Below are 26,293 nucleotides of genomic sequence, written 5' to 3' on the forward strand. Positions count from 1 at the left end.
CCTGTGGTCTGGCAGCGACGGCCGCGTAAGCCAGCGGTGTAGTGGCAGGCGGTGATGGTGGTAGTGCCTGCGCGACTTGCGCCTGAATGACCTGACGAAGACGTGGTTCCAATGATGTCACTGGTTCAGGTAATTGGGCGACAAGGGAAAGTTGACGCGCAACTTCCTCACGGATGAACTGCTTGATCTGTGGCAGTAAAACGGTGTGATCAGCAGCGATGTCATCGACAAGGGCGGAAACCTCAGCTGTAGCCTCGGCAGCGTGGCGTGCTTTCGCAACTCGTCGTACGACTGACAGAGTTGGACCACGTCAGCGACAGTCTGAGGGTTCCGAGCGACAAGCATCTGAAACGTGTCGTCGTCTACTCCTTTCATGATGTGTTTTATCTTGTCCATTTCGGCGAGAGATGGGTCGACGCGCTTGCACAGGGACAAGACATCTTCGATATAGCTCGTAAACGTCTCGTCCCGGCGCTGGACTCGGCTACGCAAACGCTGTTCCGCGCGAAGCCGGCGCACGGCGGGACGACCGAAGACCTCGGTGATGGTTGCCTTAAAGGTCGACCAGGTGGTGATGTCAGCCTCATGGTTTTTAAACCAGAGGCTGGCCACATCAGCTAGGTAAAAGCGCACGTTGGTGAGCTTGTCGCAGTCGTCCCATTTGTTGGAAGCGCTTACGAGTTCGTACTCGACGATCCAATCCTCGACGTCGTGCTCGTCATTGCCGTGAAATACGGGCGGGTCGCGTTGCCGTTGCACGCCAGCACAGAAGACTGTCGTTGTGGCGGCAGCAGCTTGCGAAGGGCCCGGTGCAGTCATGTTGAAAGGCGATGGTAGCGTCCGATTGCGAAGTTCCAGGATGATGGGAACCCCGGCTCCTCCACCATTTGAAATAGGGGTGGTGTACGTGAAGAAAGGGTCAGACGTTGCTTTGTGAAAGGCTCTTTATCAGGCAGGTCTGGCTACCAGCGAGCACGAGCGCGAGCGACAACCGGCGATTGTCGTCGTCTTCTTTCCTAACAGCGGAGCGTCTGTTATTCGCATTCAGTACAACACACTTAATACACACACTTATTCATGAACCAACTCGCCCAAGAAGCCGTTTTAGCAAATATACACACCCTTTACCGCTGGCAGTCCTCCGAGACGGCAGGCGCTTATAAGCGTTTCCTCATTACCAGCGAGATGGCGCGAGGAGCGCAACGGGCGCACTTAAAAGTCGTCGGCCAGCTCGCTCGCTTCTTCTGATATTTACGCAGGGAGAACAGGGGCGTAGCCAGAAATTTTTTTCGGGGGGGGGGGGTGTTCAACCATACCTTATGTATGTTTGTGCGTGCGTTTGTATGTGCGCGTGTATATATACGCAAGCAAAACTGAAAAATTTCGGGGCGGGGTTTGAACCCCCAACCCCCCCCCCCTGGCTACGCCCCTGAGGGAGAACCTTGCCCTTCCGCTGTCTGCTCGCGCGGTAGTTGGTGCCGGGGGGCAGATGTTTTTGCAGCGTAGCAGCGCGTCCATCACGGGCCGCTTTTCTTGCTATCGCATTCATTGCTTCGCCCTTGCGGCGAAACTGTGACTTTTTTCTTTGTATGCAATCATCTTGATTTTTTTTAATTTTCTCTTTTTCCATGCTATGCTTTACTCTTTCTCCTCCTCCCTTCCCTCCTCCTCACCCTGACATCTCTCCATCTCATCCTCACTCTTTTTCTTCCCACCAACTTGCAATTTTTTTCTCCCGCTCATACCTTTCTTTTTCTTTTTTTACCATACTCTCTTCACTCTCACTGTCCCTTCATTCCCCAATCCCCCGTGAGTGTATCGCTTGAGGTGTCCTCACTTGAGAGACAGTTATCGTGCACTCCACACCCAATTTTTATTTTCGTTTCCTCCTTCCTTTAAAGAATCACCCCCTTCCCCCCCCCCCCCCCCCACTATACAAGGCTATGGTATGCTCTGCTAGCGTGCCTCGATACCCGAGCGGTTACGATGCTCGCCTTCGGATCGTGGTTACGCGGGTTCGAGTCTCGCTTTGTCAAAAAATTTTGTTCGCCTAGAATTTCTCTCTTTCTCTTTCTTTCTGCCTCTCTGTAGTCGTTCCCCCACCGATCAAAGTTACCGCATCCCACGCCAGATAAATGGGCGCACGTGTTCTGGGAGCGAAGCAGAAGATGAAGAAGAGGACGAAGAGAGCGCGTGTCGGTTCATGATGATGATAGTTTCTGTTCGCACTGTCCGGCGCAACGAAAAGCTTCAACAGCTACGCAGTTAAAAGCAGCGCGATACCGACCTACGTCACCATCAAAATGGTAATGTCTTACCGTTACCATTACAGAAAAAAAGTAACGCACGTTACTTGTTCTCTTACTCCATGGTGACAAATCTGAATCGGTGCGTTTTCGCTGCAGGAATTCACAGTACCAATGTTGTAAAGCTCATGCTTATATTTCACATAAAACTGCTAGCTCAAACAACGATACAGATATGCCAGACCTCAGCATTATTAGAGAGTTTGAGAATTTGAGACTCAAGGAGCTTGCAAGCCGCCAGGGCGCATGCGCAGAACCCAAGCCACTCTTGTGCTCTTGCGCTCGCGTTGACCTGAGACGCAAAAATTGAAAACTAGCGTGGGGCCCCAAGGCGTCTTGGGTAAACAGCGAGAAGACACAGACGCAACGCGGGCCACGGCGCAGTATGGCACGCGTCTCGCATGATTTTAAATTTCGTCAGGCGTGGCGCTCCGTGCGCTTGACCCAACGCAGCCTGCGTTGGCCCAATTCTCAAACTCTGCTGATCATCCGAAAGCAAGAGCAGGCTGCGCAACGCAGCTTGGGGCCCCAGCCTCTTGGGCCCCCAATTTTCAAACTCTCGATTAGAGTGGCCTATCAGGTTTCCTGTAGAATTACGTCTCATGGCTTCTAGATATTTGGCACATGCTAAAGCCATTTGTCTGAGTTTGACATTAAACCGAAACTGACGTTTCATCATCAAAGGTCTCCGCAAAGAAAACGTCGTTCAACTCTACCAGGCCCGTAGCCAGGGGACGGCCCTAGCCTCCCCTCCCCCTTAAAGTTTTGATGAAGGGAGTGTTTTACCGAAAATAAATAATGAAAATAGGTGTTTTTCTGAAACAGTCAAGGTTTTCATCAAGTGCCCCCCGCGAAAGAAGTTCCTGTTATGGGTCTGCTCTTTTAGACAACGGGCTGATCTTGACCACCTTGCCTGAATCCTCAGAGAGGAATCCGTTCAGCTGAATAATGCTTGAAGTTTGACATTGTGTTAAAAATGTCAACAGTAACTTTTTCACGCAATGCGTCTTCACTTTTGTTCACCATTTCCTTTACTCATTTAATAATGCGATTATTTCGCTTAAAGTGGTCTTGGAGCTCATCAGTTTGCTTGAGGGGAGCCTCCCTGTCGGTGTTTGATTTATCGGCCAACTTTTCAACTTTTTACTCACGGTTGCCATTGCGGTTTTATTTTCACTCGCGAATTTCTCAAAGTTAGCAATCCTGACTGGCCCTTCGCCTAAAATTACGAATTTTTTCCTTCATTCTCGAACACGTGTCCTCAACCCGAGACCCAAGAGATACTTGGTTTTTCTATTCGAGTTATTCTCTCCAAGACCCCGTTCTGTGTTTTTATTTAATTCCTTGGGCATTGCTTCACCGATGGACCCGGATTTTCTTCAACATCACTGCGCTTCGTGTGCGTCATCGTGTCTCCCTTCAGTCCCTGTCTCAATCGCGCAACTTTGTGCATTCTAATAGCAAACCAAAAGGCCCAAATCACAACTTTGTCGAATCACCCGAGCGTGATACTGTCAAAAGCAACACCAATGCATTCAGATATGCATCATAAAATATTACGTGGGCACGGCAACACAACTAAGCACAGGTCATCACTGCGAAAGCACTCTTTTCGATCACCAACAGAAAAAGAGTGGGAAAGTCGGTGACATTGTCCGAGCCGTATTGTCGTGTCCACTCATGTTTCCTAAAGCGGGCGTCCCTTTTAAAGCCTGAAATCTAGTAGGTCCGAGATAGGCAGATGACGTCATGGTGCGTAATGAAGGTGCACTCTAGCCGTGCTCCAAGTGTGGGAGGCGCCGCGTGACGGGCTCATCTAAAGTTGCGGCTAAGGTTTGTTCGGTAGAGCCAAAGGCGATGCAAGCTGGCAGGATCCCTCCGCCGTGAAAGTTTCAGCAGCGCTGATCCGAAAGCACCTAGCTAGAGCGTGCACAAGGAGCGCGGAAATCGGTGGCGTTGTCACGGCAGTGTTGCCGATTCCACTGATAGCAATTGCTTGGGTGCGCACAGCATGTCTGGGTTAGCCATGTGTCGGTGATAGAAAATGATCGCTATCATGAACTGGCACGCGCCATCTTCGTCCTCTTCTTCGCTACTAGAAGACATGCGCCGATTTGTCCGGCGAATGATGCAATAGCTTCATGGGCGAGAGACTGAGAACAGAAAGAGAACGACATAGAAAGAAAGAGAAAGAGAGAAATTCCTGGCGAAAACAATTTTTTGCTGAGGCAAGATTCGAACCCGTGTACCCACTATCCCAAGGCGAGCGTCATAACCACTCGGCTATCCCGACACGCTGGCAGTGCAGAGCATAGTCTTGTATAGTATAGTACAGCAAGTTAGTGGGAAAGAGAAGTGAGGGGGAGGAGGAGAGATGTGAGGGAAAGGAGGATGAGAAAAAGAGTACAGAGAGAGAGAAAGAGAGAAATATATACACAGAAATATATAGAAGGAAAAGGACCGACGAAGCAGACAGACAAATAAGAAAGCGAGGAATCAGAGAAAAGGATACAAAGAGAGAGACCGACTACACAGAGGGGCAGATAGAAAAACAGACATCGAAAGAAAGCTAAACAAAAGAAAAGAAAAGATGGAAAAAGAGAAAGACAGACAAACATATAGAAAGGAAGATGCGCGTAGTTTGCACTAGGTCGCGGAAAGCTTGGCACAGCGAAGCACGGGCCCGTCGCCGACACGTCTAGCTTCGAGATGCGCGGCTTCCTCCTCCGGAGTACGCGTCCAGGATATGCATGATAGAGCGGAGGTTACGCGCGATGCCTCCGTCGGTGGGCGTGGCTTAGCTACTGCGCTTGTGCGGCTTCGCCAGGTGGTGCAATATCTGGGCTCTAGGCGACGCGATGCTTGCTAACCTTTTTCTTTCTATCTTTTTTTTTCTCTCTCGACTTCTTTCTCACTGTTTGCTAATGTTTTGTCCGCTTCTTTCTTTTTCTTTCTGCATTTCTTTCGCTCCATTTACCTCTTTTTCATTCTTTCTATGCTATGCTTCACTCTCTCCTCTCCTCCTTTCCCTACTCACCGTCTCATCTCTCCTCTTCACGCTCACTTTTCCACTTCCTTGCTACACTATGCTATACAAGGCTATGCTATGCTCTGATAGCGTGCCTGGATAGCCGAGTTGTTGGACGCTCGCCTTCGGGTCGAGGGTACGCGGATTCAAATCCCGCCTCGTGAAGAATTTTTTTCGGCAAGAATTTTTCTCTTTCTCTTTCTTTGTATCTTTCTTTCCGTCTCTCTGTTTGTTTCTCGCTATCTTTTTCTTTTTCTCTCTGTACTCGTTCTCAGGTTTAATACAGGGCACGCCGTGGCGGTGAGTAGTGAGCTCTGCCCGCGTTCTGTGGCACGCACACGTTCATGATGATGATTGTTTTTGGGCACGGTCACACACTTGACGCCGTGCTAGAACAGCTTCGCTGTTACAAAGAGAGAAAAGACAAGAGAAAGCATAGCCATGTATAGTACAGTGCAGCAAGTGTAGTGTGCCGTGTGACGTAGCAAAACTATCATATTGATGAACCGGCACGCGCTCTCTTCGTTATCTTCTCCAACTTCGTCATCTTCCTCTTCTGCTTCATTCGCAGGACACGTGCACTGATTTGTTACCATGGGATGCAATAATAACGAGGGGCGAGAGATGCTACGTGTAACACATCAGTCAGGCTAAAACGTTCCGTATGTCGGAGACAGTAAGTTTTCCATCTGTCGTAGGTAGCAAACTTTCCGTGCGTCGTACATAGGACATTATCATTATCATGAACCGGCACACACTCTCTTTCTCCTCTTGTTCATCGCCTTCCTCCTCTTCCTCTTCTGCTTCGCTGCTAGAACAGGCGCGCCGATTTATCCCGCGAGGGATGCAATGACTCGGATGGACGAGAGAAGCAGTACATAGAAGGAAAGAAAGATAAAGAAAAAGAGAGCCAGCATAGCCATGTGGAGTCATTATAATCATCATCATCAGCCTGACCACGCCCACTGCAGAGCAAAGGCCTATCCCATGTTCCACCAATCAACCAGGTCCTCTGCTTGCTACTGCCGTGTAGAGCATGGTATACCAAGGAGTGGGAAAGGGACAGATGAGAGTGGAAAAGCCAAGCCAGGACCAGCTAGGTGCCCAGCAGCTCTGCTGTGACCCACTCTTGCACATCTTAGTGCAAGCTGCGCAATTTTTCTTTTCTTCGGCGGTGATATGGCGACCATCACTGTCAGTTATTTGCTTTTCTTAGTTCGGTTGAATTTCTTTCACTCCGTTAAACTTTGGCAGAACTTCGGCGTGGTTTCTGTGAATTTTCCCATTCATGGATAAGTAGTGAGCTCGTGGCGCTACTAATCTTCGCTCTTCCTTGAGGGCATGGGTCTCTCCTAACAATAGTAACTTGGTAACGTCCCAGCACTCTCAAACCATGTCGAAAAAATATCTGGAGATGGAAACAGCAGCGGGTTATTATTGCTCGAGTGCTTACAGTACGGTGATGAAATGAGACTAACCTGCACCAGAAAGTGCAAAAAGGGGTTGACGGATCCGTATGTCTGCCGCGTTCGCCTTTTCAATTAGCACGACGTTGTTCATTGTCAACGCTTGTTGTCGACAAAGCTCAATGTTGGGCTAGGTGGTTGTTCATTTCGCTATAAAGATAATCGAGCGCAAAAAATTTCACATTCACACATGCACAAATTGACGCATCCAATACAGGTATAGCGCTCACGAAGAGTTCACACAAAAGTTCTGAATTAAAAGCAGCGAAACAACAAAAATGTGCACAACAAACGCGGTGTTTTTCTTCTTCCCTGCAACTTTTGCATGTGCAGGTGGCGGTTCCTGACAGGAGAGGCCAATCTTTTCGGCTCTTAGCTCCAGTTTAAGGCCTTTATGTGTATGCTCAGTTTGAACTGATTGATTCTTTGTGCAAATCTTGAAGTGGACGTGGCTAACCATCGCACTTTGTTGTCTCTGGGCAGGTATGGAGCTGATCTTGGATCATCGCGTCCAAGAATATTTACCTTCAGTTAGTGAAGTTGGGTTTTCCATACTTATACAGACGCCTGGAACAGCGGCATCTCCAACGTCAGATGCCGTATTTGCACCACCAGGCTTCACCACGTACATCGGTCTCACATTGGTGAGGGGCACATCCTATTTGATATCCCAGACGCCGATGGACATGTAATATAAGCTCGCTTATATTTCACGTAGAAGGCAGGTGAAGCAGATGTCTGCCGCTCTCAATACTTTTTAGCTCAAGCGCTCAGAGCGGCTTTAACTATAAAAATATCAAAGCGCACTGTCTGCATCTCCGTAAGCTAGACGTTTATTGGAAAGACAGCGTAAAGAATGGAAACGTTTACATAGATCATTGATTCTCGGTTTGCATCCTAACCTTAAGAAAACCCTTCATTTTCTCTTATGAACCTGTCTTTCAAGCAGAGCATTATTGCGAAAAAAACTCTTCGAATACACCTCGCATCTTTAGCTATATCAAGATACCATTTTCCAGGCAGCGGCACTTTAGATACATTTCTCCAAAGCCGTTAAACGTGTGCCTCATGAACAAAGAATCATGAACCTCAAAACCTTCATGACCGATGGTCCCATTTAATAGCTTCAAAGGTATCTTCCTATTCACATGCAAGGCATATATCTTACTTAAAGCTCAGCCATACTCGATTTGCTGTTGTCAAATGTAATCAGGAGTGGCCCAGGGCTCAGAATACTCGGACGTTTCAGCAGTGAGGCTGCTCTTAGTTGATCCTTCGCCGTCCGTCGGCGTAACGCGGGCATGTCTTGTACAGCAGCAGTGAGTCCAACGGCGCTTGCGTCCCAGCACAGCTGGGATGGTAATACGCGTTTTGCGCGAGTGAGCGGGTGGAATGGGCACTGGAACGCTACTGTAGTGTTCCAGCGCGACCGTGAATCAACATATTGTCGCGCCATAGTTTAAATGGGCGGGTGGAATGGGCCACGGCAACGCTTCCTCTTAAGCCATGCCTGCCGTGTTCGCCAAAAACCTTCCGCGCATTGGCCACGGCCCTCTTAGAGCGTTACTTTAACGTTGCAGCGTGACGGTGTATGAGCATGTCGTCAGCCCACAGCTTAACATATAGTGTCAAATAAAGACCAATACTTAGAAAGGCTTGCAGAAAAAAATTCACGAGCCCTTTTGCTATCGCGGAAGGGGGGCAAGCGAAGCTAGTTTGGCGTGGGTGTTTCTGATCTACTGCATTTCTTTCCTACATTCCCCCTATCTTTCTTTCTTTCGCATTGTGCAATGCTGCCTCCTAACGTCAGCGTTTTGTTTTATTATGTGTATCGGCCATCCCCGGAACGCTCCTTTCGGGCTGAACCCGCATGCTCTCTTTCATGTTCTTTCATCTTGGTGCGAGGTCATCAGGAGGTAGCCGGAAACAAGATAGCACACCACTCGGCCCGAGCATTTCTTCCCCGGGCTCTGTCTAGCGATCTTTCGCACCACGGCATTCAACCACCAACCGAGGCGAAAACAGCGCGTAGAGACGAGTACGAACAGACACAAAAAAGGCACAGACACAATGTCTGTGTCTGTTTCGTACTCGTCTCTACGCGCTGATATCGCCTCGGTATGAACAACCAAAGTAAAGTGGATATTTGGGCAAGTTGGTAAATCTTCATCTTAACACAGCGCACACACACGAACACAGAAGAATAAGGAAACGACGACATGAGCGCTGACTATCAACTGAATTTTTTTTATTCACCACACACATATAAATATACACATTGAAGGGTCACATGATGAAACATATGCGTATCAGTTTACACTTTTATGACATTAGGCGCGAGTTAGGCAGAACAAGGCATCACACTTCTTAAGTGGCATCTAAAAAGCTAATCTCCTTTTCCAGGAGATTAATTGAGGCCTGACTAATACACCCCTCTCCCCCCTTCTTGATGTGGAAAGCTTCGATGATTTCTCTGACTGTGCGATCTTGATGTCATATACAGACATATACAGACATCAAGATCGTACAGTCAGAGAAATCATCGAAGCTTTCCACATCAAGAAGGGGGGAGGGGGTTGTATTAGTCCTCGTCTAACGACAAAGCCAATCATGCACCCTTCTGGATATGTAACACATGTCTTCAGTACCTTGCCACAGCAAGATGGAGGAAGAAAGCCAAGTTTATTACCTTGCTGTGTGTACACTAACCTAGATAAAAATTATAACAAACCGTGTGCACCACGTGTACTTTTAGAAATATGTATAGGCAGCCGAAAGGACGAAAAAGTATTTGTGGGAGCATTCTTTTCATATATCATACTTATTTCATATATCACCGCTGCTACTATATACAGTCCATAAGTATTTTGTGGCATATTTTAGAGTTTATTACTTCACGTGTTATTGTGCAAGAAATCAAATTATCTAGAGATTCCGGCTTTAAGAACGCCGTCCACCATTGTATCACATATCCTGCCACGCTAAAGTTTCTCGCACTGCATACGCTAGCAGCAGGGGTGCACATCTGTCTTGCGAAATGTGAAGGCGTCGGCAGTCGTTGTTCTTAACTTCCACCACTGTAGCAAAATTAGGATGTCTTTGTGGACCTCTGCAGAATGAACGTAGCTGTGCAGCTTATCCCTTCATTTCTATCCTTCCCGAACGTCGTGACACTCTTCAGTATCACCTATAAAACTCCTCTTTGAGGGCTTCTGCTTGCAGTTTTCAGCCGTGTATGTTTGTACAGCTTGCACCGCGCTCTTCTTTTCTGCCGTATGATAATACTCTATGCCTTCCTAACGATGTTGTACTGGTAGAAGGTGACCACTGCACTACGCGGGTAGGACTGGTAGGAGGTGGACGAAGAGATTTCGATATTTTTGGTGTTCGTTACAGTTTGGTAATAAAGGCGCGAATGAGCTTCTCGACGCTTACTCATTGGATGCCTATGGTTCGAGGTGAAGGGACATCACCCGGCACGGAATTTGTAATTGTCTTTTTTAAAGCCTGATATTTCGTCAAGCGAATATATTTTGCCTCAGGCCTTATGCTGTTTGAACGCTATTCCTGCACATTCCAACGGTGTTGTGGCAGTGCCATGTAGCTCTCACGCTATACCTGTATAGCGCAGGGGACCCAATTTTTCATTTTCTCTATAAGTATGTTTTTAAGTTACACAGGCATGACAGGTCTAAAGTTCTTTTGTCGTGAGGCATCCCCTGCGGCCACCATGTGTTGATACCTAACCGTGAAACAAAACTCTATACTTCAACATCGGCGTTCTTTTCTTGGTCATGTAAGATAGGTATCGATATTGTTGGAATCCTGCCGCTAAATGCCCTTCAGAAACGACCCGTACGTTACATATCGGAAAGCTCTTCTCTTAAATGGCAACGTTAGCTGACATTTGGTACGGCCTAGCCCCTTTACAATCACCCCCCCCCCCCCCCGCGCTTTTAGCTGCGTTACTGTCCTGGCCCTTGCGGGAGTAAATTTTCGTGAATGCGGCCCGTTAGCTGAGGTGGGTTTGAGACCCCTGACATAGCGGATAAAGGCGAAAGTTCAAATGTTAACGAATTGGGCACACCAAGCAGGCTGTGCACGTCCATCTCGCGTCACATGACCACTGGGGGCCGTGACGAAGCCACGGAAAAAGAATGTCTATGTATAGGAATTCTATGTAACGAGAGTCCGTGCAGGCCTTTCGTTTTAGTGGAGAGCTGGAAACTTCAAAAACGTTTGCTCGCTTTGGAGCTCTGTGATCGCTCTTGCGATAAGCTACAGGTATATATTTATTATATTACACTGATTACTGCGATTACAGAATAACATTTGCGATATAAAGTCAATGAATGGAAATGAAGCACAGAATATTATATTGAAACTTTTTTAGCGCGCACAAAAGTGAGTGAGTAAGCGCTCGTTTTGTACCTTCTTTCTGTGTCCTCCGTCTTTTGTGCGCGCTAAAAAAGTTTCAATATGAATTCATACCAACTCGCCCAGCTCTCAGTTTTACCACAGAATATCGACATGTTAAATATATAAATCTACTTTTCACTCGCCTGTTTAAGATAAATCAAGTAGCCCCATATGCAAGGAACAAAAGAAGTTCAGTACTTGTCTCTAATAAAATTTCTCTAAATAGCTTGACATAAATAAAGCATTTTTTTTTCGAAGGAAAATGTGAAACATATAGATATATGTATGCACAACGTATGTGGAACAAACATGAAGGGGCACTAGAAAGAAAAACAATTTCCCTATTATCAGTAAATTACTCTAGCATTTCCCTAATCCCCACGCTCGCCGGAACAAGACTCTTGGTAAGTGAGAATACGCGCAAAAAGATAAATGCGGGTGGCGACGCCCTCTTTAAGTTCGCGCAGCAGACACCGCGACATCTTAGATTCTGACGGCGTCGAATGGGTCCTACGTAATTCCTAATCACTAAAATTGAAGTACGTTGACCTCTGAGGGGGCCATAGACTTAACATACCAAGTCTGAGGACATTTTATAGAGCCAATGTCCCCAAATACGACAAATACAGTTTAAAATCTGTGGCGTCACGCTCGGAGATTTCGGCGCGAAATTTAAAAACTGGAATTTTGACCTCGATTTTCTCGTCTGATAATAAACTTATGATGGTGAAATGAATGACATTCGAGTTTTTAGACTTCACTTTATCAGTCTAAACCAATTCAGTGCTTCACTACGGTGTCCATTTAAGAACCCAACAAAGTCCAAGCCCGGCCCGATCCGAGCCCACCACCTTAAACCCGGGCCCGGCCCTAAGCCCGGAGCTTCAGGCCCGAGCCCGGCCCGGGCCCGCCGTGAGAACTGCCGGTCCGGGCCCGGGTTTCCGGGTAGGCCCGAGCCTGTGCAGTGCTCTAATATAGGGTCGATTCTGGTCTTGCGTCAGACTTCTTCGGGGACGTGGAGCTTCGTCTTCACCTCGTTCGAGTGTCCTATTTCCAAGTCGTCCAACATCTTCCTCCCGTCTATGGTCGTGGATTTGTAAGAAGCGGGTCGTGCTCGTGGACTTGAACGGGCCCAGCGCCGTCGTGTACGATCTTCTGATGATGACGTTGATATTATTGAGTTCGTGTTGCAGTTATCTGTGGTTGGCTGCAACATACGCGACGTGGATGATGATGAAGGATTGGACGAGCCTGTTTGGGCTCCTCTCTCATGCCTGCCTTCCGGGACGTGACTCGTTTGAGAAGTACCGTCGTGTTGGCCGCTTTTGCCTTGAGACAGGCGATGGTTTCGCCGTTTCTTTCGTGCTATTCGATAACCATGCCTAGGATCCTGATTTTACCAACCTCGGGAATAACGTTGCCAGATTTGGTTACGATTCGGATCCTTTCGTGTTCGCGTCGTCTCGTCTTGCCTGTGCCGTTGTTGGCAGGTGGGAATAACGGGAGCTCCAATTTGCTCGGCGAATATCTCAGTCCGGTGCCTTCCAGCTGTTCTTCTGTCGCGTCGACGATTACTTGCAGCGCGCTCTCGATGTGGGCGTCGCAGCTGCTGGTCACTCACAGCATGATATTGCCACGCTCGTTTCAGAGCGCAGCTTCTTAGGCGCCCGTTCCTGGGATGAGCGGCATCGCCATCGCCATTGCCGTCGCCATCGGTGGCGTAACCGATACGCATGAAAAAATAAAACAAGAAAAAAGTACCAACGATCGCATCGGATTTAAACCCGGGCCCTCTGTGTGGCAGTGGAGTGTTGTATTACAGAGCCACGCTGGTGCTGGAAACTCATTTGCAAGAACACCCTATGCAGGTGTCATGTCGGGCAAGGAATCGCGTTAAGCTATGTAATATAACGTGGCAGAAGAATAAAAACTTCGGCGGATCCCACTCCTTGTGGGAATGGGTTTCATGCGAAGCAGTCAGCCGGTAGTTGTATGCTGCACTTTTTGGCTTTGAGCCAAGCGTTACGAGGTGAATCGACGCGTTTTTGTAAATGCAAGAGTTGTGTGCACGTCATGGGCTTACCAGGCACACCGACTACACTAACGTTTAAATGGTAACTAAAGGTCTGGCGTAGTATCAGCACTCACATTAGAGCACATACATCTGTGTTATCAAAACGAAGTGCACGCTACGGTGCGATGATGTGAATATCATACTTAACTTTCGTTAGCCTCTTCCTCGAGCAGCGTTTGAATATGGCTTGCTAAATCATAAATACAAATATAATGTTTATTAGACTGCTATAAAAGCGGCGCCAGCACTGGAGCCACAATTGACGTTAACCCGGCATGACACCTGTATCATAGGAGTACATACGTGGTCTTTATCGCTTCCTTATAATATTACATATCCAGCACTACAACCACAATTGACGTTGCACCAACATTAGGCCTGCATAGGGTCTTTTTCCAAAGTAGTTTCTAGACCTGGCGTGGTTCTGTGGTAGAATACCTGACTGCAACGCAGAATGCTTGGGTAGGATTCCTGCTGGGATCCTGATGTTTATTCTTGCATTCGTCGCGTCAACGCTGCCGGTGTCGGTTTTAACGCTCTCGCATATAAATTACCAATGTCTGTTCTCGGCGTTCCTGGGCAGACAGACACTGTCCAACACCTGTGGCGCATACCCGTATGCCACGGCCCGTGGTATACGGGTATATGCCACACGCGTCTGGAGGAAAGTGTTTGACGTCGTACGTGACGGGATTTTCACGTTATTCATGCCATGACCAGACAGTCATATTCGGCAGACCGTCTTACCCTCCGATGCGAATTTTGGTGTACACCAGGCCCGTAGCCAGGAATTTTTTTTTTTTTTTTTTTTGGGGGGGGGGGGGGGGTGAGGGCACTTGCTGAAAGACTTGACTTTTTGAGAAAAACACTTATTTTTGTAATTTAGTTTTGGTAAAAACACCTACTTCACCAAACTTTCGGGGTGGGGCTCGAGCCCCTAGGGCCCCACCACCCCCTCTGGCTACTGGCCTGGTGTACACTAAGTTAAGGAGGTGGATTACGAGAGCATCCAGACGTAGGCGGCTAGATAGATAGATTGATTGATACGTAGATGGAAACGCTCAAAGTGCCTTGGGTTCGCTAAGAAATGATTCGCATTTAATAACCACCAGTCATCACACAACCCTAATTGCTCAACGAGTGTGTGGTTTAGAGCTTCCCACCCTCTACAAAGTGCTCAGCCACAATTCTTCATCATCATCAGCCACATGCAGCATCAACAAAGTGCACATACCTTACAGATCTGTAGCGGGTCCCTCGCTTATCCGCAGAGGGACGAATAATGGATCAGTGGGTGTTGTTCTACTTCACAAAAAGTATGATTTATGGCGCAGTCGATACCTTGCGGAAAGCTGCAACATCAAACACAGTTAGCCGTGCCCCAACACGAAGTTGCACTCACAATTCGTCTAAGGCAGTATCGTATTCGTCGGTGATTTTTTTTTTGCTTTATTTTTATGTATTCGGGTTTTATCCACAAAAAATGTTAGCGACGCTCGGTGCAGACGGCGTCAGAATGTTTGGAACAAACGCGTGGCTTGAGGCTGATGAAGAGCTGAACATCGTTGGTAAAGTGTCTCTTCGAGAAACGCCCTTGTCAACAGAACAGCGGAAGAAGTACCGGTGTAACATGAAGGAAAACTTCGATAAATGACACGTGTCACAGATGCCGGATATTATGCCTGAAGACATGATTCTGGTGAGTAAAGGTCTAGACGCCAAGTCTCCGTTCATCGGCCCTCTCACAATGCTTAAAACAAAGAAACAACAAGGAATATTGAAAACAGTGTACTACCAAGGCTCGAGAGGCTTGGATTGGAAATGTTCTTCCGTACAATCCCAGGAAGGTTGAAGACAAACAGTTGGGAGGATATAGTGTTCCGCACATTTAACCGAACCGCAACCGCAGCGCGACAAAGTGAGGAGAGCGTGAAAGGATAGAGAGAAGAAGAGAAGATGGCGATCATGTAGCCTCCATAAACTACCGAAGGCGCACTGCTTTCGTAGACTTTTACAATATAGTCAAGTCAAGTCAAGTTTATTCTATAGTTCAGTTGTGTTACATGGTTAGCATATTACAGCAAGAGGTCCCATAGGTTCATAGAACCTGACAGAGGGACCTGCTATGGCTACATGAATGGGGTAATTACAAAAATACAGGAAACGTCATGGGACATGTGAGCAATAATCAACTAGCTTCTATAACAATAAGAACAAGATCAGTACATTACGTAATGGCAATACTCACTATTGAAAAAAATTACATAAAAATATTTAAAAGTGTAAAGCAAGAATTTTTTTTAAAAAGCAAGATTAATGAACAGCACAACAAGAGAATTGTACCTCGTTTCATTATCAGTGATATCAGTTATAAAGCGAATGTTAAATACAGAAATAGTTCAAAAACAATAAGAGCGGTTAACAGTCAATTGCACAATTCAGAAGAGTTAATAATCAATTCCTGAATAAAATACTTCCTGCTGCGCGAGGTGAAAATATGAATGTTGTGAGATGATTTCCATTCAAAAGGCAGTGAATTCCAAATAGCCGTGCTAGTAAATAGGATTGAGAACTTGTCGCAGTTTGCCCTTACGGCCGACAAAAGATTATTGCACTGGTGATTATTGAGCGATGATCAATACATTAAACCAAAATATCATGCCTGATGAGCCCATAGGCGGCTGTGGACAGTCAATGACAGAATAATTGTCTTAGTGGGAGTATTTATTTTAGGTTTACAAAACAACAATCTACAGGACAAATAAAATGGGCTAAAAGTCATTATTGTAACTGCTTGATTCGGAAGTGGCTGGAAACGTTCAATGTGCGTGAAATATGCGCTGGCCCAATATGATACGCAATACGAAATATGGCTATGAATATATGCAATATATAAAGAACGCATGATGTAAGGTGGAAAATAGGTTCGTGTCTTGATGATAACGTGGATTCCAAGAGCAATCTTTTTAATGAGTGGTGCGGCATGTCTGTGAAATTTTAGCTCAGTATCTACGATGACGCCAAGAAACCGCGCATCACTGCAAATGTTTATGGCGGGATTACCTATGTCAAGGGAAGGTGGTATGTCAAGTGAAATTCGCGGGAAACAGAACATCATAAACACGGTTTTATCAGCAGTGACTTGCAGCTCATTGTTCTAGCACCATAAAGTTCTGTTATTTAAATCTATGTTAAAGTCAGACTGGAGCGTAGAAACTGATTTAGTTGATGTAAAGATGGTTGTGTCGTCAGCATATAGTATGCACTTGGTCTTAGTAAGAATAGAAGGTGGGTCATTAATACACATCAAAAATAAAAGTGGGCTTAAAATTGATCCCTGTGGGACACCTACGTTAATTAACTTGGGCGATGTTAAAATGTCCGTTAACATGTCCTCTTCGAGACCGGTTCCTGAGGTAGCTTTTAATAAAGTTTAGTGGAGAACTAGACATGTCAAATGACTCGAGTTTACCAAGTAACACGCGATATATATATATATATATATATATATATATATATATATATATATAGAGAGAGAGAGAGAGAGAGAGAGAGAGATAAACCAAAGCAACAAAGGGTTTCTAGGTCCGGTGAAATATTCACAGAAGCATCAAACAGACGCGCGTGCGAAGCAATTTTTATTTACGTTTCGCTCGGGGTCCGAGCTTCATCAGCTGATGAAGCTTGGACCCCGAGCAAAACGTAAATAAAAAAAAATCACAGCATATCCACGGAGTGAATGATGATGAGTGGGCGAAGCTGCGGAGGTTCATCGGTAAACCGTGAATCTTCCGTGAATTCTGCCCAGTACATCATCACCAACGTGAGATCGGGCGCGTTTATACTAAAGGTTCGATGAGTTATGACGACTTGCAGCTCACTTTAATTTTACATGTAGGCTGTGAATTTTCATTGTTTAGAAAACCATTGCTTTAGAGAACATCTGGCGTCTTTAGTTAAGCAGCTGGCGTCTTTTCGTTTTGCTTTAGAAACATCTGGCGTTCTTTCGTTTTGCTTTTACAAAACATCTGGCGTCTTTCGTTGGTTTATTTCATCAATCAACAGCGTTTTGAACAAAATTTTTATTGTTTAATCACGCACAGGAGAAATCTCACCAGGCACTACCTTGGAGGTAAACAATGGCTGCTAATGGGAATGAGAGACAGAAGAAGTCGGCTTTCAGCTAACACTTACACTTCTACTTCTACTAACGTTTCCTACTGGAACATGCCAATGGCTGCTAATGGGGAATGAGAGACAGAAGAAGTCGGCTTTTAGCTAACGCTGCGAATTTTTTATTGTTCAACAACGCACAGGAAAAATCTCCCACCGGCACCACCTTGGAGGTCAAAGCGTAAGACTGGTTACGCACTACGACTACTAGGACTACGACTACGAGGGACGAACGGGTGCCGCCTTAAGGAGCTTCGCCCCTAAAAGTGCTTCGCACGCGCATCAAAGAGCAAGTTTCCATGAGGCCACATTGCGTTACATTAGAGAGCATTATTTGGCCATATTACGGGGCATTTTCATGCTCCGTAATGTAAAAAAAGAAAAACAAAGAAGTTGAATTTACCTTTAGATCTGGCTGTCCCACGCCGCCAGTATCCCAGAGGGTGGGTGCACTCCCCAGCGACTATGAACTTCGTTCTGCCGAGCACCAGGCTGGAAGTGCGCTTGTGCTTATTGCACCAGTGGAATTCACTGGGAATTCTGGATTTGTTCCTTGCTTGGTTATTACCCAGAATTCTTCAAAGTGTTTTATTTGCTTGCATCGCTCCTGAGAATCTAATTCACGATGCCGCAACATTGCGCGTTAGAGACGTTACCAAAGAAGCATTACACTAGAATGAAAGGGAACGCGAATGCAAGAGCATCTTACGCGTACTCACTCTTCAGCGAAAGCGTTCGCTGCCATTCAGTCCAGCTTTTGCCCGTAAGCGGCTGTGGTTTACAGACTCCCGCGGTTGCGTCTACAAACTCCGCTTGTCACACATTTTCATATTACAACTTCGCGCAATTTGGCAGGCAGCAACTATTTTTGATTAAGCGACGGTGCCTTAGACAACATCCAAAGGAGATGTCACACCCGCTGGTCACCCGCCTCCGCCGAGTCGAAGGGTCTGTAGCTTTTGCGGGTCATTTGTGCTGAACCGCGCACGACCTTTAAACATAGACATTTACGGCTTTCGCCTCAATAATGTTCAGCACCTCAGCCACTTGCCTATATAATGATTTATATGATAGGAAAAAACTAAGTAAATGTACTTCATCTTTTTGGACTCATCATACCGTCGCTTGTTTTTCAGCTCACCCAAACAGGGCTTGAAGCGCCTTATAAGAAGCCCTGTGTGCTTGGTTGGCCTAAACACTTGGCTTCCTGCGGAGGGCCGAAAAAAGCGTACAGTATGCAGGTATGTGTCGTAGGCAATCATAGGTGCTGTGATTGCCTGATTGACATATCTTTGCTAAGTAATTAATCATAACAAATTATGGCCCGTGGTCAACACTGCAACAACACTGCAACGAGTCAGCAGTACTCACTTTTTCAAGACGATAGTCTTTCTTGGGGAACTTAAACGCAGAAATTTCGGTCTGTCTGTCTGTCTGTCTGTCTGTCTGTCTGTCTGTCTGTCTGTCTGTCTGTCTGTCTGTCTGTCTGTCTGTCTGTCTGTCTGTCTGTGCACAGGACAGCGCTGGTCCTGTGTACTTCTTCTGTCCCTTGTCCCTTTTTGTGAGCGCTACACAGTCCTAAGTATGAATCAATACCAACTCGCTCAATTTTCTGTTCTAAGATTGTCAAATAAGTTCATTTCCATGCACACTACAAAATTCAATGAGTATTCTCAGAGCAAGGTTAGAAACTAACACAATGCAAAAAGAAAGCGAGCGAGTCTACAGAAGCGTCGCCTTCAGTAATATTATTTGATGGCTACCAAAGAATATAGCTTACGTCAACGCAAAATTATTCTGCACGAATAAACAAAATAAGTTACGGCCTTCGAACACTATTCCGCTGTCTTCCTCAGTGATGGGAGGCGCATCCAAGTGGACAAGTCCTAAATGGTGTCACACAGTGATTCGTTCGTGCGCTCCACCTTGCAGCTTTTCTAGGTCAACTTATTTTCGGGAAACAGTCCTGTTTTCCCTCTTCGTACATTGTTTACAATTCAAAAGGAGAGGTTCCTTTCAACGCTTAACAATTCCAACTCTGAGCCACTGCCCTCAGGGAGCCAGTAGAATGTCGGCGCAAAAACAAACGCAGTCTTTGGAACCACGTTACCGGCCAGAAGAACAGCGTCCGGAATTGAAGAACAGCGTCCTTCAATGGCAAGTTCTCATGGTGTTCTGAAAATGGGGGAGATAAAAAGATGCATTTCAGCGCGTCTAAGATGGAACAAAAGCATAGGAAGGGCAGAGAGCGGTACATTGCATTAGGAGTTAGCAGGGACTTCCTGCGGAGCTGCGGCGCATCCGAGAGAAGAAAAGGCGTAACTAGGATTCCTTACTGCGTTACACCCTGCAGCTTGCTTGGCGTGTCTAACTGCAGGCCAACGCTCTTCTCATTTTTTAAAGGCGATAGTCTTTCTTAGAGAACTTAAACGCAGAAATTTTGGTCTGTCTTTCTTTCTGTTTGTCTGTCTGTCACCCGATTCAGCCACCCGGCCAAAGTTGAACCACTTGCTTACCGCCCACCTATCTTGAACTGGTACGGCTGTTCATACTTGTGAACGTTGTCGATCAAAAAGTAAACATTACGCATATCTGAGGCGCAACATCACTAGGTAAGTACTAGGTGGTCTGTTCCTTTAATAGAAAAGACATTGATACGTAATTCTAAAGACCGTAGTTTCTTAAGCTGCGCTGAAAATGCGGCTGCGCTGTAAATGCGACGCGCCGACGAATGCCCTCTGCCACGGAGGAAGGAAAGAACTTTCCTCCTCCGTGCCCTCTGCACAAGCTCGTTTCCCGACGTATTGCCAGATGGCACCCATATCTCACGCAGCGTAGAGTTACTGTATATGCTACCTTTAGGTAGCAGAGTTCCACATCTGTCTTCCAACGCCGCTAGCAACCATGCATTGCGGAGAAGCTGCCGCTTGGGCCAATTTTTTTATTAACACGAAAGTGTTTTATGCCGGGGTCCACCACGGCTCCACTGACGCATTTCCGTCACGGATATGACGTTCTAAAATATAACGACTAACATTTGGCAAAGAAAAAACTAGAAGAAAGAATTCCGTCACTGGGAGTTGAACTTACGACCTCTCCATCTCCAGCACGCTGCGCGGAACGACTCCGCCACAGACGGCACGTTCGTAGACATACTAACGGCGTGCTATTTATATACACCATTTGCCGGTGGCTGTGCTCAGAGATCGCAGTACATCAGCTTGTTTTCGTTATCACTAGCGAGATGGCGCGAAGGGCTCGAACGGCGTAGAGTCACTAGACGTAGTGACTCTAGAACGGCGGAACGGTGCGCGGTTCTCACGCGTTGAGATGAGCGGGCGCCTCTACAAGGCGTGGTCGGTCCTGCGCGCGCTTATCTTGTACGTCTTGCACTGTCACCGCAAGTTTGTGCTGAAGTTGCACAGAGCACGAAGGTCGCTTCGCTTACTGCAGTGGCCGCTTTTGCGAAAGGAGCGCGCTGCTCGCCAACAAATAAGTTACAACTGTGACAGTTCACGGTCATCCTGTGTATACTTGTGCGTTCGTTTCGTGCGTCCTCCTTTGCATTTGAGCAGCGCGCTTTAACTGGCGAGCTGCGACAGTTGTTAGTTCGCGCTCATCCTGTGTATGTTCGTTCCGTGCGTCCTTTCTACTTGAGCAGCGCGTTGAAAGTTTCGAGATGCTTGCCGTTCTTCACGTGACATTACAACTTGTTGCTATAGCATTCATTCCTTCGCCTTCGGGGCGAAACAATCAACAACAAATGCTCAACTACGTCTGTGAAGACACGTTTTACTTTCGTGTTACACCGATTCCTATGACAGAGAGATCAACCATATTTTTCTCGACACCGCCGCTGCAGCGAACTGAATTAACACTAGCGATCGACAGCCAATGTTTATCGCCGGTCTTCGACGCGCCAGACAGGTTAATCGGCGTCACGGTAGGCATGTCGCCTGTAAAAACGAACTGCGACTTCACCGCATAGCTGTGGTTGCTAGTCGGACCTATGCGCAATTCTGCTACCTAAAGGTAGCATATACAGTGACTCTAACGCAGCGTAGAGGTACTGCATATGCTACCTTTAGGTAGCATATGTTACCCAAAGGTAGCATATACAGTAACTCTAACGTAGCGCCCCTCTATAGTCTTTCGACGACATTTGCAGCGAAGCACGCAGATACGCGGCCAATTTTTTTATCTGCTGTCCTAACTTCAAGAGGGAAAGTTGCCTTCTTCATTAGATGAATACTTCACGGCCGTCTTATGAAACAGTTGGCAGCCCACCGACGAGGCATGATCTGAGACGTACGACCTGACGCAGTGAAACGTGATGTGAACAATTTATTTTATGCCATATGTAGCAGCGTGAAAAGCGAAAATGAAAGTCGTCTTGAATCTTGGAAGTCTGGACATAATTAGGCAAAACTTACGACACCTGTTCTCATGGGTTTTACTTCTGTTGCCTACTACAAAGGTGTTGCAGACCTATATTTTTTAGCTACGAATTGATTTTGTTGATTCTCTTAACGCAGTTCTCTCGATCTATGAAAATGCGCTAAAGATAAACGCACATGCCGCTAGCGCTTGGAAAATGTTTTGGTGAAACTAACGTAACTTTAAAACGAAGAAAAATAATAGAATATATGACACAGCAAGTAAGTATCGTTGATCTAGTGCCAGACGGCTAAAGCTTTCAGCGGAGCTGTTAAAGCTTTTCGTAGCGCCTTGTGATGCGAACAGAAATGAACAGGCACGCGCTCACTTTGTCCTCTTCACTCCCACAACACGTTGGTACGGCGTTGAATGCAATAAATATGTTGGGCGAGTCTGTTACGTGACTAAAAATCACGTAACGTCACGTAAGAACTAGTTATGACTAAAATAATGCAATACGTAATAACCTGTCACATGACTAAAATCACGCACTATTACGTAACTAGTCAAATAACTAAAATGACACAGCATCACGTCACACCTACTGACGTGACTAAAATCATGTAACATCACGTAACATCTAGTCACGTGACTCCCACGTGGGTGGCGCGGGGCAACCTCAGCGTCTGCACTGGATTGTAATAAAGCTGTACTCTCTCTCTCTCTCTCTGTCTCTCTAGTCACGTGGACTTAAAATTCACGTAACCGTCGCGTAACAACTGGTCAACGTGACAAAAACCACGTAAACATCCGGTAACAGCTCGTAACGCGACATGTTCCCACCATAAACCAGGTAACAACTAGTCACGTGACTAAAATCACGCAACAGCCAGTCACGTGACATGTTTCCACCAAAAACCACAGAGCAGTTTGTCACGTGACTAAAATCACGTAACATCACGTGACATCGAGTAACGTGACTAAAACTCACGTAACATCTAGTCACGTGGCTAAAATTATGTAACATAACGATACATCTAGTCACGTCAAGTGGACATGTTCCCGCCAAGAACCACGTAATAAGGTGACCAAAATAACATCTCGTAACAGCTAGTCACGTGACTAAAATCGCGTAACATCTAGTCGTGCCACTAAGATCACGTGACTTCATGTAACAACCAGTCATGTGACAAAAATCACGTGACATCACGTAACAACCAGTCATGTGGTGAAATGTGAACATGACTGAGTCACGTGAACTAGTCGCGTGACTAAAATCGCATGACTGAAATAACGTAACAACTAGCCACGTGACAAACATAACAAACATCACAGAACAACTAACGTACGTGACATGTGCATAGTGCGAGAACCGACCGAAACTGGAGAAGAATAGCTAAATGTGTAGTATGACAATAGTTCTACATTGCACAATGGTTAATAGGAGAGGCTAAGAAAGTGAATAGGTCGGAAGTGTGTTTCGTGAAGACTCCTATAGAGCTCCGCCTGTTATTCTTGTATACCTGCCGTCGAACAGGCATCACGTGTAGACTGTTATTGCGAGCAAAGTTACTTGAGGCTACGAATTTTGAAGCCATGGAGATGTACATGCCGAGGTTGAAAAAAAATGTGGATGGATGGATCGATGCCATGACAGTTTCCTATTAACGCGGGGGTAACCTGTGCGTCACCAAGCTCGAAAAAAAATCCTTCCTTAAAGCGGCCCTCCAACACCTTTCAAGCTCTCATTGTTTTACATCTTTTACTTGCGGGTTGCGTCGAATGAAGGCTGAAGAGATTAGTGCAGCAAGAATGACAGCAACAGGTTACGCATTACGAAGTAATTTAGCCTAGAAAATTCATGTATGTACAATAAAAAGGACGCCTACCCTCAACACGATCTTCGCGGGGTCAGCTGACCACATCTCACTTGCCACTGACGTTGCAAGGCGCGGCCAATCGAATTAGTTGAAGACGCCAACGTACGGGAAGCTTGCATGCCCTTTTGCCCCTTCTTTACAAGGTATTGGTAACGCCCTCGGGATGGTAACAAACAACGTGGTGCTTAAAGAGTGAACCACACGTGCGAAGCGAGGCAGTTCGCGAACGCCTCTATCATGTTTTGTAGTTTTAGTGATCTTTCTTGCTGCGACGGTCTCTATATCAAAGCTCTCACATACTATTCCCTTCAGTTTCTTCAAACAACGATACCCTGAGCGTCCCCCACGCGTTGTCCTCAGCGTCGTGGCGTTTTGTGCATTCTTTGCCCGGCACTGCAGTTTTCAAGCTGAAAAACTGTGTGAGCGCTGGTCTATTCGGCGTTCAGTAAAAAACCATGCCAAACAAAAACAAAACCCAATAATAATTTTTTTTCGATGAAATGCCGTGATCACTTCTAACGTGGCATTTATCCAATCATAGGGCTGCGCTCTACTCCGTCATTACCGCCTGCAATAGTTCCGGCGAGTTCCACTACGCTTTGATGCGGTCGGCAGCGAGGTAGGAGCTTTAAAAAAACTGTTGTAGTGCTCCTTTTTAAACAAAACTGTTGGAGGGTTCCTCATAGGTTGTCTACTTCAAATAAATGAACCTTACTGTTTCAAAAAAATCTTACTATATTCTTCAACGCATTGAGGACGCCATTTAGCAATAAACGCGCAGAAATTATGAGCGTACCATATGCCCATGGATGAATAGAAATGTAGTTGAGGATTTAAAGCTGAAAAATGCTTGCTACAATAAATAGCAAAACATCTGCAGCAATGAATACTACAATAAAAATTTTCAGCTGTGCAGAAATAAGTGAGAAGCAATGATGACAAAATGGAAAATTTTCCTCAGGTTATCCACACACATTATTATTATTATTATTATTATTATTATTATTATTATTATTATTATTATTATTATTATTATTATTATTATTATTATTGTTGTTGTTGTTGTTGTTGTTGTTGTTGTTGTTGTTGTTGTTGTCCTTGTTGTTGTTGTTGTTGTCTTCTACAAGACAGCTCCACTAACGTGAAACCTGGGGAGGTGCGAAGCATCGGTGTTTCCCATACACTCTAAGTACTAAAGGAGGAAGACAGTATCGAGGTTTTTCTATTAGGGGAGTAAGTGATCTGCCATGCCCATTTCTCTCTTTTGGGGGTAACTGCGAAGGGTCGAACTATGACTTTCCCCGCGCCGTTACCCCTTAACAGTTGTTTCTTCCCGATACTCCACAAGGGAGTAACGGATGGAGGGAGGTTCTCGATGCTGCTCAAGGAAACAACAATTACTTTTTCGCGCAGAAAAAAAGAAAAAAGAATTCAGTTCCTGATCAACTTATCCAGCATTTTGAGGCTTATACAGACTAGTGATTAGATGTGCAATCGATATACAGACATCACATTAAGAAACAAATTTCAGAAAATTTGTAGCGAAAACACAGGATTCCAACTCGCGACTACCGAATCAACATGCGCCTACGCTAACCACCACACCACGCCACGCTACGGCGCCGTCTGAAGGAAAACGGTGTTATGTAGACACCGATGGGTCGTTGCGCGTTCTGACACGTTGGTGTAACGAGCATAGGCGTGCGCACAGGGAAAGCAGGAGGGGGGAAGAGGGGAGTCGGGGGAAGGGGATTGGTTTTATGAGGTTCACGAAAATCTGGTGAAGTCAGAAGCCATGCAGCAGGCTTCAAGCAACGGTGTGGCGTTGTCTCCGATATTCGATCTTGCCCCATAATTACAATGATTATGTCTTCATGAGATTCGTGTGTAATAGGTCCCCGTAACCAGGGGGAGGCCTAGTATGTCCTCGCACCCACAGGTTCGCGGTGACGAAGTACGCACTAACCAGAACGTGTATATCATTACGTACAAGCATAGGTCGGCAAACTCACTCATGAGTCGACTCACTCAGACTCAGATCGGGCCTTGTGTCTGAGTCTGAGTGAGTCCGGGTGAGTAATATTTTGGTGAGTTTGAGTCCGAGTGAGTATGGCTGAGGAATACATTCAGGAATCCGAGTCCGAGTGAGCCCGAAGCACAAAATACATTTCTTGAGTGAGCCTGAGTGAGCTCAATCTTCTATTACTGACCTATTGTCCTATGTACGCATTTTCAGCATTACTATCAGTCTTGCATCGGCTTACGTTTATACTCAAGTCTATTCACACACATATGTGAACGCACGAAGGTTCACGTGCCATCTCAATATTTATTCATCAGAGGAGTCTGAGGGGGGAGGGGGTGCAGGTTGCCATGACCCCCCTCGATAACTCTTTCACGGGAAGTTCTTGATGAAATATTTCGTATGAGTCGCGTATTTCATAAAAATGTCCTTACTGGATTGAAGCCGCTAATAACACGTATTTGAAGGTACAAGATGAAAAGGCATATTGTAGAGCACCGATTATGTGAGACATTGAGGTTAAAGAGCATTGGCACCATGGTCGAAC

The sequence above is a fragment of the Rhipicephalus sanguineus genome, chromosome 10, assembly GCF_013339695.2.
Source record: "Rhipicephalus sanguineus isolate Rsan-2018 chromosome 10, BIME_Rsan_1.4, whole genome shotgun sequence".
NCBI lineage: Eukaryota > Metazoa > Arthropoda > Arachnida > Ixodida > Ixodidae > Rhipicephalus > Rhipicephalus sanguineus.